The following is a 22,612-nucleotide window of genomic DNA, read 5'->3' as shown; positions in this document are numbered from 1 at the left end:
CAAATTTGGTTTTATCATCAGCCCACTTATCAATGGATAAACCTCAGTTGTTCAACAAATATCTAGATATTTGAGGGGGGGGCTGGCTATTCAATGGTGTGTTTTTACTTGCCAATTAATTAATGTTGGGATTAGGTTTGTGGAGGAGGAGGATACACTTTGGTAGAGTGTCTATCTCATATTAGTTGCATACTTAGTGAATTTTGGTTATCACTCATAGTAATCTATTATGGAAAACCATCATAATCCTTGGTAGGTTTGAATTTGGAAGTTCTAGGCACCACCAAAGGTGATACCCTTTTCATGTTTAGCACGCACAAAAAATTAACTTGGGATGCATTGTAGTGCAAAGGCTAATAGGGTCCCACTATTGTCCATGGTATGTGGAGGGTATAGAAACAATCTCTCAATAATTCATGAATTTCTCATACTTAGGGAAATATAGAGTTATACAGCTAGGTTAATGGCCTCTGAGGCTATTTGGGATGGCTAGAGGCTAGGGGTGTAGCGTTCAAAAATTTGCTTGAACAAGAAAGAAAAAGTGATGATAGATCTCAAAGGCTCCTCCTTCACATCATATGGGCAATTTAGCTAGCCAAAAATTCAATGGATCAAAAAGAAAACATTTTTCCATACCAATCAATTAAAGGTCTAATTTACAGACGTGACAATGAGGAAGAAAATGAAGGCCCGTAAGTTCTAGTTTGCCTAATTAAGGCCCTTGGAAAAAGAATGGTATACCTTAATGAATTGTCAAGAGATAACCTATGTAGAGTGACACTGATCAAGTCCTCCCTCTCACAAACAATGAGAAAATAGCATTATTATTAGGTTTAGGGAGGAGGGAAAACAATAAAGTTGTTGAAAATAGCAACAAGAAATGCTAAATATAGAAGTGCTAAATTTAGTACTGTTATAAATAGAATTTCGGGATACCTTCCTATTTTAATTAGTCCCTGAACTAAAATAGAGAAGTAAAAATTCGAATTTGATCTTAGCCGCTGTTTGTAAAATAATTAATTAATTCACCATGAGTTAATTAGTTGTAAAAAATCAAACATGAAGTCTATGTGGTGGCATGCAACAGTTTCTCCATTAATTGAGGAATTTATCCATCAGTTAAAGAGATAAGGACGAGTTGTAATATTGAATTGTAATTAGTTGGCTCAGTTAATTGAGTCAAGTTCAGTTAGATTAATTCAAACAGTTTGTTGAATTAATTGTGAGTTCAGTTAGTTAATGCATGCATGCATGTAACTGCTGCACTTTAGATAACTGAATATTTTCTCATAAATAACTCATGCATGTCAATTCAAACAAAGACCCAGTTGCGATCAGATGGAGCGAAAATGTACTGTCAGTTGCTAGAATATTCCATTCTGAATATCTCTTGCATGCAGAAGGAATTCTTTCCTTGAGGATTGCGCAATTACTTCTTCAGTTTTTGTGAGTGTGATGAGGCCAATTCACACATGTGGCATCTCTGGACCCCAAGAAAAATTGCGCAAGGAAATAGGAGGCTTGAGGAGGACATATATTGTGCCTATTCAGTTTGTGTGTTGTATTGTTTGATTGCAAAGAGAGCAGGATAGCTCGAGAGCTGATTATTTTTTTAACTTGAACAAGATTTCCACTTGTATAATAATACAGAGATTGGGGTTTTAGGCTGAGGCTTTCCCCGGGTTATTTCTTTTGTGTTATGTGTGATTGACTTCTCATTCTCAGTTATATGTGTTCTCATTGATCTTGCTTAATTTGATTAAGCTTCCGCAAAGTTTGTTGTAGAAGTAGATCTTGTATTTTGCTTTAGTCTATTGCATAATCTATTGATCTACAGTGGGAATTTCTACAAAAGTGGAGCTAATGCTAACTTCTACACTTATCTAAGACGATCCAAACTATTGTCCATAGTATGTGGATGGTATGGCTAGCTCTGGATCTCACATTACTTTTGCTTAGCCTTGATGTGTTTGTCATGGTTAACCCATCAATTTATTAGTTTAACGCATCTAGATTTTGACTTCATTAATATATTAACCTATTTATTTATTCAACTCAACCATGTTTTCTATGCCTCCTTAGTTATATACATATGCTTTGGTTATTACATCCACCTATTTATCCAATCAGTTGAATTTTTCATTGGATTAAAACTCCATCATTGGTGTTACTATCAAACCCTCCATAATTGCACGTGCATTAGTTCATTAAGCATGGCTTATTTGATGTTTGATCCGTTTTAATTGTTCTATCTGATTCAATGTTTGATTAAGTCATATGTTTTAAGATGGATACAATTTTTAGAATAAACAAATAAAATACGAAATGGTTGAAACACAATCCAAATTTTATGGATTTTACTTCATCTTTTTAAGGCTACTAAGTCCTATATTTTAAGATGGATACCAATTTCATTGGCATGTAAGAAAAATTAGAGCACATACAACTATGTCAATCTAGGAAAGCATGATAGTTTCATCTCCACGAAGACAGAAGATCTAGTATAGTTCCATTGGGAATTTTTCCTTATCTAGCTACGCAAGAAAGATTCCAGAGGAAAAAAAGTATATATTAAAGATACTTATATGGATGAAATAAAGGTAAATCCTGACTCAAACTCAGGTACATTAGCAGTGGCAGTTATTGGTATCCTCAAACTCAAACTTAATGCCAGCATAATGAGGGGTATTAAATGGATGATGATCTCCATCATCATCATCGAGACCCTTATCTTGATATACTCGCATATTGATTAAAATATCTAATAATTGAAGATTCAATACAACATTTTTTGTTGTGTGCTCATGTTTTGAGTTGTTCTAATCTTCTAATATTTACTTATATTTCCATTTTTGCTAAAAAAAATTATGTTTTGATTTTTTTAGAGATGTTGAAATAGTATACCTTGTTTCTTCAAGTTTCAAAAATAATATTATGAATTTCTAGTAATTTAGGACTATATTTTAAAGCCACCGTTGGGGTAATATCCAATATAAAAGACACTAAACAATTTACAGGTAAAAGTAGTCCATTTACATAAGCAACCTATATTTTTCTAAACAAAGATAAGAGAATCTCATCTATCATACCCATAAATAAATAAATAAAACAAAACAAAACGAAAAAAACCTTCTAATTTTGTTTTCTTATTAGACCTCAAGCAACAAAGTAGCACGTGGTAATTCATAATGGTAATGTTAACTTACTTAAGAAATGGAATTGTAGCGAAAGTTGGATTTCACAAAGCCTTTAGTTAGTGAGTAGAAAACCAAATCTAGGTGAGCTCGGGCTCAAATTAGGATAAAGTTTAATGGAGGAAAACCAATGGCCATTGAAATCATTCTTAAATGACTTGTTAGTATGAGTAAAACCTTATTACAATTCAAGATTGTTGATTCTCCCTTATTTTTTTCTCAACTAGTACCATAATCAAGTTTTAGCAATGGAGGGGATAGAGAACTAAATGTCAAAAAGGGCATTAACCAGTTGACACCTATTTCTCAAAGTCCACCTACCATGATTTATTACCTTGTCAATTTGTGTGAGAAGAACTCTAAGATGTATGGAAAACAGCCTAGATGATTAGCTAAGGTCCCTAAATAATATCCATCAAAGATAGAAGTTGTAAAACTCAAAACAACTATAGTGTTGGATTTAGATGCAACCATCCAAGACTGAGCAATATCGAGTTTTAGTAGCATAAAGTGAGCTCACGGGGAAAACATACAACAATGTTTCCTTGTTAATTGAATATAATAATATGTTTAAGCTCAAGAAATGTTTAGAACAAAACCAACAATCACATGTCATTAAAAGGAAAATAACTTTAAGCATTGACATAATAGGAAAAATGAATCAATTGGATCTAGTGAGAGTGTTTGTAAGGAGAAAATTTTGTCCTCCCCACTAGAGTTCTAGATTGTGACATGTGTGTCCTTCATGAGCAAGATGTATATATGTGATGATGGAAAGGTACCAACAATCACACCAATTAAGGTAGGGTGGAATATGTTTCAAACAATTATGATGTATATATGTGATAATGGATAGGCACCAACAATTCCACCACTTATCGTCGAAGGTGGGATGAACCCTTGAGCCTTGACAAATTTAGTTTACCCTAAGTGTAATCATCAAAATGAGGAGAAATGTGTGATTGCTTCAAAATATGAGGCAAAACAAGCCCAATAGAGTCGTTTCAAGTAGATTAAATTGAAAATAAAATTACCACTCTTCCATAGCATTCCCCAATTAATTAGTTACATATACAAAAACAAAAGACTTGATGCTGCAAAATAATAGAAAGTTTTAAATTACTTTCTAAATGGTAATAATTATAACAACAAGAGCAGATATTAAATACAATTAGCATTTCTTTTTTGTTGAAGATTATTTTCAAATTCATGATAATAATGAGTGGATTTAATGGTACATTGATGATAGCTTCGCTTCATATTTTTTTGTTGAAGTATATGATGATGATTGCAATATGCATTGTCCATTTTCTTATACCTAGGAAAATATATTAAAAGTGACAAAATGTGAGCTAAACCACTAGTATGCTCAACATTTTGAACCACAAGGTGAGGCTCATAGTTAGGAGCAATGTGGTGTTGATGAGAACATTTCCATTAATGAGAGACGCAGCTTGGTGGGTATGTTGCAATATACATGTTGAAGAAGATGAATGTAAAGATCAAGAACTACTTTGGATTTTCATTATGAGAATGGCGGCATGACTAAATAGGTTTCAAAAGACATTAATAGATAGGCATAAACAGTTACTAAGTATTTTAACTTTATGCCAAAATGCACTATGAGAAAACAGTGAGTTTTCAAATTTCAGACCTAATTTTAGAAGACACATAAATGCAAATCATACAATACCTCAATAGAAAACCAATACTTTAGAGCGAGAGGATGTGTACCTAGACATTTATGACAATCTTCGTAAATGGGAGAATGCCTATGGGTATGTTGGAAGAAAATAACCTTTAGAATTGGAAACAACATATATTATTTAAATATCCCCTACAAAGGGTGCCCAAGAGAGGACATACCGCCACCCCTTCCCCCTTACCTTGATATGATGTCAGCTCACACAAAGGGGGTCATGGCTCCCACTATACTTGGCACATTGCATGTGCTCATGTCACTTCATTGATCATGGCACGAGGTCTACATAAGGTTCATGTCATTTGAATATTGCAGGTCGTATAGGGAGGCACAGATGGACTCAGTAGGAGAATTCTATCAAATTGGAGGATGAGAGTAGTGACCAGCGAGCGTCGATGCCTGGAGATTATGCCCAATATTTGTTGTGACTAACTGGTTTTTTTGCTTGCAACACTGAATAGCCTTCTCATGTTGATGTATGTCAAGGTCTGGCACATCCAGCCTGTTTGTATCAATTTCTATTTACAAGGTGCTCTAGTTAGACGAGATATTAGCAAACTCAAGACTCTGAGGTGAACTTAGGTTATTGTAACAAAAAAAAATGGGCCTATACCTAACTTCAACAATATATCTATATATATATATATATAATCACATGAGATAATGATGAAGAAAGTCAATTTGGAATTGATAGGATTCATAAGGATACATACATGTGTGTCTTGACTCCTATAACCTCAATTGTTTATCTACACAAAAGTATTATCTGTAAAGTTCAAGGATTCACACTTCATTGCAATCTTTACTATCTTATTAGTTAACAATTTACATATCTTTTTACACTAAATAAAACAATAAATATATGAAAAAATAATGCTGGAAACCAGTAAAATATTTGTCATTTTATTAATTTATTAGAAAGATTATTAACATAAATTATTTTGCAAATTTAGAATTAAAAAAAAAAATCAAATTTTCATAACTTTGATAAATAAAGTAAAATAAAACTAAATAAAATAAGGAGGAGGATTTGAAATCTAAAAAAGCTAAATAAAGAAAAAAGTAGCCCAGGAAAAAAAACCAAACACAAAAAAGATAATTCTACAGGGAATTCAAGAAAACACAAAAAGGTAGGTTGAAAATGCTTTTTACCGCTGAGGTGGTGAACCGCAATCCGAAAATAGCAGGTTCCCGTTTGAGTTGGTGAACCGTTCGGATTCAGAAAAGCAGGATCCAATGTGTTTTCCATAGGGCCGACCTAAACCCTTAATCTAGCCTTTGATTAACGGTTCAAAAAAAGCAGGATCCAATGTGTTTTCCATAAGGCCGACCTAAACCCTTTGCATCTGGTGAAAGGTGGCGAATTATCTAGCGTTTGATTAATGGTTCAAAAAAAGCGTTCGACTTCTGGATGCTTCAAGAGTTGGTGCTCATGCGTTACACAGAAATTTCTATACGTTGAAAGGAAGTGGTTATGTTATATATACATCTAGCCTTCCAAATTTAGCATTTTCTTCCTCCTCTGTCCATCGCCTGCTCGCTCTGTCTGTCTGTGGGGATTGGGAGTCTGAGTCGAGTCGTGTCATGTCTTGCCTGTATGTGGTCTGGTCTGGTGTCTAAGTCCAAGTTTGAGTCTGAGTCATGTGGGTCTATGTGACAGAGGAGGAAGAGGCAGCCTCCATTTGGATCATCCCATCTCATGTGGGTCTATGTGACAGAGGAGGAAGAGGCAGCCTCCATTTGGATCATCCCATCTCAGGGAGAGCCTCTGCTCTGAGCAAGGGTTTTTGGTTTCAGGTAAATATATTTCATTTTCTATAATTTTTCCACTATTTTTGCTTTGAATCTTTGGTATGACCATTCTCCAGCTCTCTCTTTTTAGGGAAATGTACAAATTGAAATAAGTGGCTGTAAATTTGTGACAGAGGAGGAAGAGGTAGCCTCCATTTGGATCATCCCATCTCAGGGAGAGCCTCTGCTCTGAGCAAGGGTTTTTGGTTTCAGGTAAATATATTTCATTTTCTATAATTTTTCCACTATTTTTGCTTTGAATCTTTGGTATGACCATTCTCCAGCTCTCTCTTTTTAGGGAAATGTACAAATTGAAATAAGTGGCTCAATAATCTGGCTCTCCTGCTCTATGTAAATTTGTGTGATTTTAATGTGTGAGGTAGGGTTCCCAGGGAAAATTAGGATGTTCAAATCCTGATTGCAGCCCAACATGCTTTTCCCATTGATTACTAACCTCAGAAAATCAATTGCTTAAGAAATCTGATTTCTATTTGTTATTTACAGGTGACAACGACTCGTTCACACTTTCCTGTATTCAAATTGCTCTTCTATTTGTTATTTACAGGTGACAACGAACTCGTTCACACTTTCCTGTATTCAAATTGCTCTTCAGAATTTTTTGGTTCAGGGCCTCAGGGTTAGAAAATTGCCTCTAATTGTACTGAGACTTACGCTGTGCTATAATTCTTTCCATCTTCTGTTACAGTCCATGGAGTTGGAGTTCTTCCCAAAGCCCTTCCCCAGAAAAAAGCCACAACGAGTCTCAACTCCAGCTCCAGGTATGCGCTGGCTCCCTTTCTCTCAAATGATGTAACCGGTTTTATTAAATTTGATGGTTAGATCAACCCTCCTGAAATTAAATTAAATCTTCAGAGAGATTAATTTAATTTTCCCGCGCCACTGTCAGTGCCATGTATTTTATCATAATTAAAGTTGAAATCAGTAGGGAATATTGCTTAAGTTGAAATTGACCAGAACATCCTGGGCAAAGAAAATAACTAAATCCCAACCGTTTAGGTTTCCAGATCTTGACTCTATGAACTTCTTTTTAGTGAACTCCTTTTATTTTTTTGTTTTTTTAATGAATTTCAATTTGATTAAAACAAACTTTGAATTCCTTTTATTTCATTTTGATTAAAACAAAGAAAATCACGGAATCTTATTCAGTGCTCTCAGGCTCTTAATTCTTCCCTTTGAAAACTACTGGTCTTTCTTCATTATTTTTTTATTTTTATTTTTTAATTATGTTTTTACCATAATTATATATATAATATTTTTTTTAACAATAACTTTGAGTCACATTGCTTCCCAATCGGGAACTCAATCTGCATATGGAAATGGATTCGGAGCTTCCTCTGCTTCTTTCAATTATAATTGATTTTATACTATATATATAATTAATACTTTTTTATTGGTTCTTCTGCTAGAGGATTTAAATCAACCGGATGACGAAGAACAGGATTTCAAATTAAATGATGATGATCACATATATATAATATTAAAAATTTATTTTTGTAAAATTATATTTTTATCAAATCTGTGTAATATCAATCTTAATTTTGATATTTATTTTTAAATTAATTTTATTAAAATATTTTTTATAAATTGGAAGAAAAAGAAATTCACTTTTATTTTCATTCACATATATAATTTACTGTGTTTCTTTGTTTACGATGTTTAAATTTTATATTGCAGCAGGCAACTCGTATTTATTATTTTTGTATCACCATCTTTATTGAATTTTGTTTTTATAAGATTTTTGAATTTCTGAATCCATTATTTTTTTATAAAACATTTTTAAAAATTACTTCATCATAAATGCATATTTGTATTATGGGTAGAAAAGAAGAGTTATGTAAAACTCAATATAAAATAAGAACTATTCTTGCAAATTGAATACTTTTTGGTTTTGCAGGGCTACTTCCAGATGGACGTCCAGGAATGATTTCTAATTATATGTTTATTCAAAAGAAATATCAATGTAGTTATATAGTCATTCTCTTTTTCAGAGATTTTCTTTGTAATAATGTCAGACTTATGTACATACAAGTATTAATAAAAGTATTTTTCTTTTTGGTGGGAGAGGTAAAACCTCTCCCAAATGCTTTAAGGAGGATGGGGCCCCATCCTCTTTAGAGTTGTGTAGCATTTATTGTTTCCATGTTTTTATTTTTATTTTTTAAGTAAACTTACACATACCAAAATACATTTCAGGTATACACATTTACTTTCTCATATCATCATTGAATTATTTAATTTTATATTTCAGTTCATTAAAAAAGTGCTAGACAATTTTTATATACATGCAAATTATAATATAGATAAAATAAAAATAATGAATAATTTCATAAGCAAACTATATATATTATTTTAGTTTTCTCTTCTTTTTTTTAATCTTTTTTTTAACTTATTTTTATTTTTATTTTATTTTTAATTTTTTATTAATATTATATTTTTCCCTTCTTTATTTTTTATATTATATATTAATTTAATTAAATAAAATAATTATATATTATATGTTAAGTTGTTTGGTAGATTAAATTGTATGATGTGTTTATTTATATAATTGATTTTCATAATGGTGGTTTTCATAATGTTTGTATTTTAAGTTGAAATTGTATTTATGTTTGTTAATTTGATCTTTTCTTATTTGAAATTGTATGTTGTGTTGAGTAGTTCAAATTATATGAAATGATGTTTGCTTTATATTTGTATGTGTGCAAGTTGTTTTGACAAGTATGTAGATTAAATTGTATGATGTGTTTATTTATATAATTGGTTTTCATAATGTTTGTATTTTAAGTTAAAATTGTATTTATGTTTGTTAATTTGATCTTTTCTTATTTGAAATTGTATGTTGTGTTGAGTAGTTCAAATTATATGAAATGATGTTTGCTTTATATTTGTATGTAAGTTGTTTTGACAAGTATATGTTAAGTTGTTTGGTAGATTAAATTGTATGATGTGTTTATTTATATAATTGATTTTCATAATGGTGGTTTTCATAGGTGGTTATCATAATGTTTGTATTTTAAGTTGAAATTGTATTTATGTTTGTTAATTTGATCTTTTCTTATTTGAAATTGTTTGTTGTGTTGAGTAGTTCAAACTATTTGAAATGATGTTTGCTTTATATTTGTATGTGTGCTTTGAAAATTTGTATGTAAGTTGTTTTGGCAATGTTTGTTTGTTTGATAATTTGGATTTGTATGTTGATCTAAAATTGTATGATGTGTTTAATTATTTAATCGAATTTGCATATGTATGTGTGTATAGGTAGTTTTCATGATGTTTGTGTTCTAAGTTGAAATTGTATTATGTCGATCTGAAATTCTATGTTGTGTTTGAGTATTTGAAATTCTTTGAAATGATGTTTATGTTTATGTTATGTTTGTATGTGTGCTTTGAAAAAATATATGTATGATTTTTTGGAAATGCTTGTTTGTTTGATATATTCAATTTGTATTCTGATTTGAAATTGTATGATGTGTTTATTTATTTAATTGAATTTTTCATAATATTTGTATTCTAAGTTAAAATTGTATTATTGTTGTTAATTTGAAATTCTATATTGTGTTGAGTATTTGAAATTCTTTGAAATGATGTTTATGTTATGTTTGTATGTGTGCTTTGAAAAAATGTGTGTATGATTGTTTGGAAATGCTTGTTTGTTTGATAGATTCAATTTGTATTCTAATTTGAAATTGTATGATGTGTTTATTTATTTAATTGAATTTTTTATAATGTTTGTATTCTTAGTTTAGATTGTATTATGTATGTTAGTTTGAAATTCTATGTTGTGTTTTGAGTATTTGAAATTTTTTGAAATGATGTTTATGTTATGTTTGTATGTGTGCTTTGAAAAAATATATGTATGATTGTTTGGAAATGCTTGTTTGTTTGATAGATTCAATTTGTATTCTAATTTGAAATTGTATGGTGTGTTTATTTATTTAATTGACTTTTTTATAATGTTTGTATTCTAAGTTTTGATTGTATTATGTATGTTAGTTTAAAATTCTATGTTGTGTTTTGAGTATTTGAAATGATGTTTATGTTATGTTTGTATGTGTGCTTTGAAAAAATATATGTATGATTGTTTGGAAATGCTTGTTTGTTTGATAGATTCAATTTGTATTCTGATTTAATATTGTATGATGTGTTTGTTTATTTAATTGAACTTTTCATAATGTTTGTATTCTAAGTTGAAAGTGTATTATGTTTGTTAATTTTAAATTTTATGTTGTGTAGAGTATTTGAAATTCTTTGAAATGATGTTTATGTTATGTTTGTATGTGTGCTTTCAAAAAATTATTGTATGATTGTTTGGATGTTTTGATAGATTGAATTTGTATATTTGTCTGACATTGATGTTTACTTTAAGTTTGTATTTTTACTTGAATTTGTATGATGGTCATTTGCATGTATTGATGCATGTGTGTTTTGAAAGTGTGTATGTATGCGACTCCAATAATGTTTCTTTATTTGTTTATTATATAAATTTAGATATGTATATTTATTAGTTTTATATTTTATTAGTGTATGTTTATTTTTTGTATTCTATTATTGTAGTGATTATTGTTGCTATTATCTTTATAGTAATATATATTTATATTAAATTATTATAGACTAGTTATTTTAAGCTTTAAGATAGGTTATAGAGTATTTGTTTATATATATATATATATATATATATATATATTGAATTAGATTGTTTTCTAGGTTATATTGTGAAGTGTCTATTTATTTATTGTATTAATTAAAAAATTATTTATATATTTAATTTTATAAATATTACTTCTCTTCACTTTCAATTTTTTTTAATCTTTTATATATTTTTATGGTTTTATTTTTCTTATTTCTATTTTGTATTTTTATGATTTTATTTTACTTATTTCTATTTTGATATTATTTTATTTTATTTTATTTTTAATAAATATCACAAACATAAAAACTTAATATGAATAAATAATATAACAAACTTTCAATAAACTTCATAAATAATAATATAATAAGCTTTTAATAAACTCCATAAAAATAATATAAATATGGTTAATATATTTTATTTTTAGATCAACATATTAAAAAAAATCACACTTCATTCCATTAAAAATTATTATTTTCAATCATTTTAACAATATATTAAAAAAATTACATTCGTCTCATAAATCAATACAATAAAATTATTTTCGCATGTTGATATGTTAAAGACCCCATATCAACAATGCACAGTTTTTGGGGCAAATTAGCTTCCACCTTCCCGCGGTTGACCCTGTTAGTAGAGATGTTTAATATCTCGAAGCAAAGAGAAGCTTTTTTTATTTTTAATACACATGATAATAAACATGAAAAAATAACTTTAATGAACAATATGTAGCAAACATAGATAAATTAATATTTAAAAATAACTTTAATCAACAATATATACCAATAATAAACCTACTTAAATAAATATTAATAAGCAATTTTAATGAACAAAAATGTCCTAAGCATAAACTTACATAAATAAATATTAGAAGACAACTTTAATGAACAATATGTAGAACATAGATAAATAAAATATTAAATAATGAATATTAAAGAACTAATAAATAAATATAACTTTAATAAACAATAATGTACCAAAGGATAAATAAATTAATATTAAATATCAACTTTAATGACACAATATGTAACCATAAACTTAGATAAATAAACATTAAAAAACAACTTTAATGAACAATATGTAAACCAATAAAATAAAATAAAATTTTCTATAATTAAAATTAAATCTACATGCAATATTTTTTACTTAAATATATTGTTTCATTTATAAATAAATTTTTAGTATAAAGTTTTAATTAATGTATTATTAAAAAATTATTTTTTTAAATCTATAATTGATGTGTATTATTTGACATATATTGCGATTGAGGGTTTTGTTTCATTTATAAATAATTTTTTAGTATGAAGTTTTAATTAATGTATTATTAAAATTATCTTTTTAAATCTATAATTGATGTGTATTATTCAACATATATTGCGATTGAGGGTTTTGTTTTTATTAAAAAACTTATAACCGCATGTGACATTTTTTTGAAATTTCTCCCGGTCAATTCTATTTATTCCATCTTATTTCTAACAAATAATTCACTTGTAGTGGAGTTGGGTTTTCATATCGTTTATTTCCAACATAATGTTCAACTTCATAATATTTCCAGTTGAATATAATGATCAACCATGCTTATCAAAATTTCACAGCCTCCTCTATTATTATTTGTGGCACCCATCCTCCATCTTTCTACAAATCACTAAATTTGGAAGGATTAATATGAGTGATGTGATCTAAATTATTGATACAATCAAGCTACAATTTTCAGCATTTTTTCACTTCATTAAAAACGTCTTTAACATCATATGTTCCACTTTTTATTCTTCTTTTAAGAGATGATAATTCATATGATTAGAAGTTGTTTCTTCAAATGTACATGAAATTTATTCTAGTTTACAACTAACAAATCAAAAGAAACCTTTAGATTTCCTAATAAAGCTTCAAATGTACAAGAAATTTATTCTAATTTACAACTAACCAAACAAAAAAAACATTCTTTAGATTTCCTCGTAAAATATTCTTCAATCAAACAACATTTTGTAATATATAATCATCATATTTAATTTTCTAATATTTGTTATAAATTAGAAATTTATTCTAATTTACAACTAACCAATAAAAAAAAACATTCTTTAGATTTCCTCGTAAAATATTATGAAATCAAACAACATTTTGTAATATATAATCATCATATTTAATTTTCTAATATTTGTTATTAATTAAAAATAAACATATCAAGATATTTACAACATTTCCATTTCTAAAATTAAATTTCAACCTTTATATTAAAGTTACAAATATAATCATAATTAACGCAAACCTTCTATTTTATTTATTGATTAAAAATATATATAAATTTATACAGAATCATAATTAACATAAACTTATTTTATTTTATTAATTAAAATATACATTTATTTTATTAATTAAAATATACATATTATTTAATTTCAAGATATTTTAATATATTATCATTTGTAAAATTAAATTTCAACATATTTGTAACATTAATAATTCACAAATTAATACCCATAAAATTAAAACGATTACACATTCAATTTTTAAAATCGCTTCAAAAAAGTTTAAATTAAACAAACTCAAAAGGTGTCAATGTGATTACAAGTACAACTCTCAAAGACATTATTCATGTCAATGCCTCAAAGACATTATTCATTAAGTCATTATTGATTAGAACTTAAAAGATAGATGAAAGAACAAGTCTCAAAGTCATTATTGATTAGAACCTCTCCCTAATCTAATATTTGAACTTTCCTTTACCTGCATTATAGATCAACCAATTCAAATTCAAGCTTCTGATCCATTTTATAATTAAAATGGAAACTACCTACACCATTAAATATTATAATTAAAATACCAAAAAAAATTAACAATTTTTAAAGGAAACTAAATAGTAATTAAGTGAATTAAAAAAAAGTATATTAAAAAAAACAATAACCTACACTTAAAAAAAAACCAATCAATCAATCAATTTACGTCAAAAATGGGATTTCTAAGGTTTGAACGTTATAATTAAAATGGAAACTACCTACACCATTAAATATTATAATTAAAATACCAAAAAAAAATTAACAATTTTTAAAGGAAACTAAATAGTAATTAAGTGTATTAAAAAAAAGTATATTAAAAAAAACAATAACCTACACTTAAAAAAAACCAATCAATCAATCAATTTACGTCAAAAATGGGATTTCTAAGGTTTGAATGACTCTAACAAAAAAATGCATTTCAAGCACTCAACAAGTGAAATTCCATTCAGTGAAAATTGGGGGCCAACCTACAAAAGCTTTCAAGGTTCTGCTTCGGAAGCCAATGAGAATATTCTACCTAAAAAGCCACCCTCAATCTTCAAGCAAGAAACACTCTAGTGTGCCCCTTGGTGCAAATCCTCGTGGTGGCAGTTGAAGCTCTTAGATATTTATTAAGCTACAAGGTGAATTTGGGTCCAATTCAAGGCATGGAGAGCACATCATTCGACCTTACCTTGATTTAGAATGTTTATGGTCGAGTAGAATAGCCCTTCACATTTATGTGGTGTTGTTATGAATCATTTATTGGCCTTTACATTTGTTCTTTTTTTTGCTTCATGACTTGCACATCTATAAATCTTCTTGGCACATCTTTTATGATCAAGTAGAGTGGCCCTTCACTCTAGGAATTCTTCCTGCTCTAGGGTTCGACTTATTAATAACATTGAAACATTACTTCATGATTTATCATGTGTGTCTTACCATTAAGATATGATCTTCAGAGTAGGTTGGAATTTATGGTGTCGCTTTATTAACAATCTCAAGAGGCTAAGTAATCTCAAGAGGCTTTATTTACTTCACTTGGCCCCCTCCTAGTACTCGACCCTCAATTACTCACACCCACGACCACCCCACCCCAAGTTACTTCACTATGATCTTCAGAGTAGGTTGGAATTTATGGTGTCGCTTTATTAACAATCTCAAGAGGCTAAGTAATCTCAAGAGGCTTTATTTACTTCATTGAAACATTACTTCATGATTTATCATGTGTGTCTTACCATTAAGATATGATCTTCAGAGTAGGTTGGAATTTATGGTGTCGCTTTATTAACAATCTCAAGAGGCTAAGTAATCTCAAGAGGCTTTATTTACTTCACTTGGCCCCCTCATAGTACTCGACCCTCAATTACTCACACCCACGACCACCCCACCCCAAGTTACTTCACTAAGTAACTTGGCCCCCTCCTAGTTACTTGTCCATAAATTTAATTAGTTGTCACCCTACTAATTAGTCAACTTCCTATTTTCTCAAATATGTTTAAGGAGAAATTGTTGAGATTTTGTTGACAAGGGGATCTTCTTTTCATGGATATGGGATCCCATGAGATATTTCATTAAAAATGTGAGAAACAATAACAAAATATTAGTTATAACATGTATCCAATCATCACCACTACCACATGTTATCAACCCATCGCCATCTTGTGGTTGATATATAAATCGCACACACTACATGCTATCAAACATTATATCAACATTATTTCATGATCAAAACAAAACAATTATCACAAGTTAATAAAAAATATAACTTGTACATAACTATATACCAACGAGAATGGGTCATGCATAAATGATATGGGTCATGCATATTCACAATGATATGGCAATGAAACAAATCACGTCCATAATGAAACAAATCACTGCACAACTGGAGATGTAGAACCACATCATTATGGAGATAAGAAAAAAATTACATATACCAGATTGAAGATCTCTAAGTTGCATTAATATGGTGGGCCACCCATGTGGAATCTTCAAAGAAAAATGATGGCTACCAATCACCAATTAGGAAAATTTAAATCAATGATGAGAAGAAATTTCTACACAATACGTCATGAGCACAAGTAGAAAATAAAATGTTGGCGATGTATAAGCACATCACTATGGAGATAAGAGAAAACTTACATATACCAAATTGATGATCTCTAAGTTACATTAATATGGTGGGCACCCATGCGAACTCTTCAAAAAAAAATGATGGCTACCATATGATGAGAAGAAATTTCTACACAATAGGTCATGAGCACAAGTAGAAAATAAAATGGCAATTTCAAAAAAAGCAAGGTCAAAACATCCAAGAATACACAACCAATTTACTTCACATGGACATGGGGTATCTACATCAAGTCCCGTATATGTTATCTAGATGTATTTGAGGATTGCAATTCCTAAGGAGGCAGATCAGTCATAATTCTTGCCCAAAGGATTTTGACGATGCTTCCATGAAAACAAGCGTAAGCAAAGCATCCAAATACCCAAAACATCATTGCAAATATTGTACACTGATGGACATTTGGAAGCTCCATCAGCAAGCAATGATCACTCAAGATTAAAGTGAAGAAATTGAATGCAATTTAGATGTGTAAAATTGGCACGTTTGGCCTTGAAATCAACCCCAAGTATGCAAGTATTAAAAATGAGCATGTATTAAAAAGAAAATCAATCTTGAAAACGAAATAGAAATCGGCTAGCAAAGAGCAAGAGAAATCTCTTCCAATTCAAGGAGTAAGATCAGAGGTTATCTACTCTTATTGATCCCATTTATTAGAAATATCTAATTTCCCAATCATTGGTGCAGCGACTTGGCTTGGAGACTCATGCCTATCTCCAGACATGTTTATCATATGACAGTGATAAATAAATATGACATGTTTATCATATAACAGTGATAAATAAATATAAGTTCAGATTTGCTACTATTTCCGAGTATATCAATAAAATCAAATGTGATATGCCATTAGTCGTAATTCTGTTTTATGATGCTTCCAAGAAAACAAGCTACATAGAACTGGGGGGTGCCATTGGATCAAGATAAGCAATTTCGAAAACAATTTACAATCACATATTTTTGGAAGGCAAGAAAAAACATGTGTACGTCATTGTGAGCCTTGTAGCATTGTATTGATCGATATAAAAAGATGGCATGTTGGAAGCTCCATCCTCTTACCCATCTAAAAAATAAAAACAAAGAAGTTTTAAGCAATTTAGAGGTGCAAAACTTACATTTATGGACCTAAAACCAACCCCATATATGCAAAATAAATAAATAAGCAATTGCAAGCATGAAAAATCAGCTATGGCTAAAGAAAAATCAGTCTTGTATGAGCAAGAAAAACCATGAACAAGCCAAAAAAAAACAGTGAAAAATAAATCGGCTAGTAATGACCAATGTAAATCTTCCAATGAAGAACAAAAATCAACCTTGATAAAATCAAAAACTAAGGGAAAAAGAAAATTGAGGAAATACAAATACTCATCTTACCAAAGGCTTGAATAATCAACTCTTCTTATTGAAGGTGTCGACTCTTGTTGATCACAATTTTGCGAAAAAAATATGATTTCCAAATCATTGGTGCAACAACTTGGCTTGGAGCCTATCCTTGAGCACACACCTTGGATTGGTTGATCAAAGACACCAAATGCAAGTGACAAAAAAGTGAGTTCAGATTTTCTATTATTTCCAGTTATATTGATGAAAACAAATGTGATGTTGTGCCATTAGTCATAATTCTTCTCCAAGGAATTTAGATGATACTTCGATGAAAAAGTATATGGAGATGACAAATAAGCAAAACATATGAAGCAATTTTGAGCAAAAAATTACAACTAAAAAAATTACGAGGCAAGAAAATGCATTTGCAACATCTCATGCATGTAGAGACCCAAAACATCATTACAAGCACTGCATCATCAACAAACTCAGAAAGGGGAAAATAAAAACAAAAATGTGAAGCCAGGAATGACTGCTCAAGTTGGAGGTGAAGCAATTGAATGCAATTTAGAGGTGTAAAATTGGCATGCCCAGCCCCAAAATCAAAGCTAAATATGCAAATTAATGGTTGCAAGTATTAAAAATCAGTCATGTATGTGCAAGAGGATCTATCCACAAGCAAAATAAAATCAGTCTTGAAAGAGAAAAACAAATCATCTAGCAATGAGCAAGAGAAATCTGCCCAATGGTGAACAAAAATCAGCCTTACAGATGGAAAAAGAAGGGAAAGAAAAAAATTGAAGAGGAAAGAGAAACACTTTTCCTACCAAAGATTCAGATCACAAATAAGATGTCGACTCTTTGATCCCATTTCTAAGATAATTTGATTTCCAAATCATTGGTGCAACAACTTGGCTTGGAGTCTCATGCCCATTCTCAAACATATCCATTGGATTCAAAAATCAAAGACACCAATATGCAAGTGACAAAGAAATACATGTTTATATTTAATACGACTCAAGTATACTGACGAAATTGAATGTTAGGTTGTGTCATTAGGTGCCAATCAAGCCAGAAGGTTGGTAACTGTGAGTAAAAAGTTCTTTTAATGGTGTTAAGATCCAAACAAGGAGGAAGCATCAAAGGAAAATTGTTGAAAGGACATGAGCATAGATCAAGATGATTCTAGATATGTTAGTGGCAATGGATAGATTCAGTAAGTGTTTGCTCTTACTCGTTGTAAGAAGAGCATCAAAGCCCAAAAGACAACTGAAAATTTCCTTGAGAAGGTGTGGATACAAATCCACTCATTCCATACCCAAGTAAATGGATACACAAAAATTGTAAACACAATACTCGTTCATTTATTGAGGGGATATAATCACAAGCATCCCAAAACATGGGATGAAAGCTTACATTCAACATGAATACAATAGGGCAGTTCAATCATCTACTCACATGAGACCATTTGAAGTTTGTTGTCAATTCCTTCCACAATCACCAATTGACATGGCAAGACAAGCAAATTAAAGTTACAAATATACGAAATTATCTCGCACAATGAAACTGATATATTGGGCAACACTTTCAGTGAAAATAAATTCAAAAGTATAAATTTAACGTAGAAATCACAAAACGAAATTCATAAACTGAAGAAATTCATAAACTGAAGAAATACAATTTAGTATATTCACAAATTGGAAAAATACGATATTAATTACTACGCTCATTATTGATATTCTTGCATAATGAAGATAAAGATTATCGTGAATTGGGTGATCACTAAGACCATAACTTGAAGAGTTATAACTTGAGAGATTGTGATCCTTAGGATGGTTGAGTAATTATGCAATTTTATAGCATTAGCTCTTCTCATTGTTCTGTTTAAATATAAACTTCTTGAGCTAATATGGCCTCCACTAAAATATACATCGCTCACTCTAACCAAAGATTTATTCCTAGAATTCTTCCTATTTTAGTTCAATGACCCAATACTCAACGGTCAACCCATATGCATGAAATTGCATGAAATCATGTTCGAGGCCCACGAACTATTGATTTTTCAATTGAAAGAATTGCCCACCTACCTTGCCTAGTATAGGTGGATTTTCCATGCCTTTTGATGAAGTTATGGCTTGTCCTAGAGTAGATAGCATCCCCTCTAATGGAATTTATCTACCATTAGTTGTAGTGATTTTCCCACCCTCTGCCTCAATATGAGGCAATCTTAGCAAAACCAAACAGTTCACCAAACAATAGACCCCCCAAGCAGTCAAAATTGAACCAGAACCAATAAAAAAACCAAACCAAAAATCCAATTGGCCAAAGAATATATAAAATATTTAAAATTTAAAGAAAAATGTATATATTCATGTGCATCCATATGAATCCAAACCATTTATACACAAATATGCAAAAGTTTTCAATTATATAAGGGTGCATATAACCAAAATAATATCGAGTGTAATCCATCTCTAAACCAAAAATGATGGCCTCTAGCATCCAAAAAAAGACATGCCACAACAAATACCGACATATCATCAAAATCGTTGCATTAAGATAAGGGAAACAGCTTAAATGAACCTAAAACACTGAAAATGGTCAATGTGGACATTCACTAATCAATAATATTGGGATATTAAAACTAAAATTGTAACCACTATCTAACATTGTCTTCTTTCACACATGTCATCGTTTATCCCAACATCTATTTTCGCTCTCAAATCATGGATGGTCGTAGATGTGACCATTTATGACCTAGGTCAACCAAGAGGTGGCTTTGCCTTCCCAAACCTCTTCCACCCCAAAGCTCCTAGGCAATGGAAATAGATGTAGCTCATACAAGTATCTCCATGAGCGTATCTACTTATGCAAATCTTCATTAAATGTATCCTATTCTCTTTCTAAATGTTCACTTTATTAGTTAACAAAGTGAACATTTTTTAATTCAAGTGACTTTTAATTAATAAAGTGATTGAAGTGGATCACTTAATGATTTAATTAAATGAGAGTCATTGATTTCACGATTAGATATTAACCATTGAAGATTAGGTTTTTGGCTAATGCCAAAGTCATAAGAGAAAAGTTATAAAAGAAAGAGGGGGCAAACGACAAAGACACACAAAGAGCATCATTTCACAAGTCACATAAGTGAAGAAAAAAATCAGAGGTCTGATTTTCAGCCATTAGCAAGGAGTTTTAGTAGTGGTTCAGCAAAAGGAAAACATCCAATCAATAGCAAGGAGAATTGCAGTCGTGCAACCCAGCAGAGTAGGATGTACAGTCATTTGTACGGATTCATATAGCAATACGGATTGCAGAGTAAGCCAAACAAAGTGCAGTGCAGACCACACATTTCATGTAGATATGCCTTGATTTTGTGCAAACTGAAATTTTTCCAGGTTTATTATTTGTTTGTTAATTTCTCAGAGCTATTTTCCATGTAAGGGAGCTCTTGTAAAAGTTCTAAAGATATTTTCAATGATGAACAGGTCCAGAAGAGCAGAAATAATTGTGCACTATGTGATTGATTTTCTTGTTTTCAATGATGAACTAATCCAGAAGAGCAAAAATAATTGTGCATTGTGTGTGATTGCGTTTCTCATTTTCTGCTAAATACAAGAGTTAATAATTCCAACTAGATCTTATCTATTTTCTTAGATAGTTGATTTTAGGATAATTTAACATGGTGTCAGAGATTTTGTTCTGAGAGAAAAGTAGATCTATTATTTTCCAAGTTACTTCAACAAGCTTGAGAGACAAAGCTCAAGACAGCCATGTTTGTAAGCAATGTGAAAGTTGAGGATCGACTTGATAGGGTTTCGAATTTCTTACCATGGAAGGCAAGAATCTCAATGATCTTGAAGAGCAATACTTGTGGGAAGTCGTGTCTGACCCTCCTGCTCAAACATAGACCTTAGGGAGAATGCAGACAGCAACAGTAGTAGACCCTATAGTGTTGTAGGTAGCATGGGATAAGGACATAAAGGAAAAGAGGTTGATCCTTTACGTTATTAAGGATCATCTAATTCCACATGTTGCAAAAAGACCAAATATAAGGAGATATTTGATGTCGTAGTATTACTTTTTCAAAGTGATAACATGAGTCAAAAAATGGTTCTCAAAACTAAGCTCATAGTGCAAAATGAATCCCTCCAACAATGTGACCAACTGCCTTATGAGAATCACACAAATCCATGACCAGCTTGCAGTTATTGGAGAGGATGTATTAGATACAGAGCTAGTGAATGTTGCTCTGAATGGGTTCACCAAGGCTGAGGAACCATTCATCATGTGCATTTGTGCCTAAAAGTATCTTCCCAAGAGGGAGAGACTTTGGGATGACTACATCCAAGAGGATACTCGTAAAGAGTCCAGGAACAAGAAGCGGAGAGGAGCAACAAATGAAAATTTGTTCCTAGTCAGTGAGATGAAGAAGACCAAAGGGAAAATTTTCATCAAAAAGGGTGACAATTGTTGAAAAATGTGACTAGTGCCAATATTCATAATTTTATTTCGTTCATGATGCATAAAAGAAAGAAAAATAAATTTTATTATAAATAAAATTGACTTATTAAAGCATGGGTTTCATGCTTGGGTCAATTATTTATAGGTCAAAGCCTCAATTGCAGGCTTCTAGGGTTTATGTCAAATGTCCTTGTCCATGTCACATTGTAAAAGACCCTTCTTGGGATTTATTTGTTAAGAAAGAAATTTATTTTATGTAAAATTAGGTCTCCTAGGCCTCCTCCACCAAGTTGTCCTCAAAGAAGGACAAGTCAGCCTAGCTGAGGAGCAGAAACTCTTATATAAAGGCAGCAACCCGAAGTCACTCATCAAGTTTGATCTACAACTTCTGGGGCCAAAAAAAGTGTGAAATTCAAGGAAGAAGAGGAAAGGGCTAGCTATGGAGAAGGAGGTTTCGATCAAGCACAAGAGGTTAAAATTCTCACTCTCTCTCACGTGTGAAGTTGCTATGCTGCTGGAGGGGTCGAAATTGTAGTACTAAAGTTGGGCCGAAATTATGTGTTGCTAGGGACCGAAATCTCTAGGTTGTTGCTGGGCTAAAGTTGTTGG

General features: G+C 30.8%; 1 long non-coding RNA gene across 2 annotated transcripts in view; it reads right to left on the bottom strand.

The window, feature by feature from the left end:
• Positions 1 to 22,612, bottom strand: part of LOC149190514 (uncharacterized) — a 276,387-nt gene that overhangs the window by 179,321 nt on the left and 74,454 nt on the right. The window contains exon 4 of one of the 2 annotated variants that reach the window (XR_016255995.1): positions 13,897 to 14,056. The exons of the other annotated variant lie outside the window; for it this stretch is intronic. This is a non-coding gene — a long non-coding RNA (uncharacterized LOC149190514). Of the gene's footprint in view, positions 1 to 13,896; positions 14,057 to 22,612 lie in introns of those variants that run through there. 2 annotated transcript variants of the gene reach the window in all.

Source organism: Pinus tabuliformis, chromosome 3_1, assembly GCF_031772625.1.
Source record: "Pinus tabuliformis cultivar Carrire ecotype Pingquan chromosome 3_1, CPIR1, whole genome shotgun sequence".
Lineage (NCBI taxonomy): Eukaryota > Viridiplantae > Streptophyta > Pinopsida > Pinales > Pinaceae > Pinus > Pinus tabuliformis.
The sequence above is the reverse complement of the archived record's forward strand: the minus strand, read 5'-3'. Positions and strand labels throughout refer to the sequence as shown.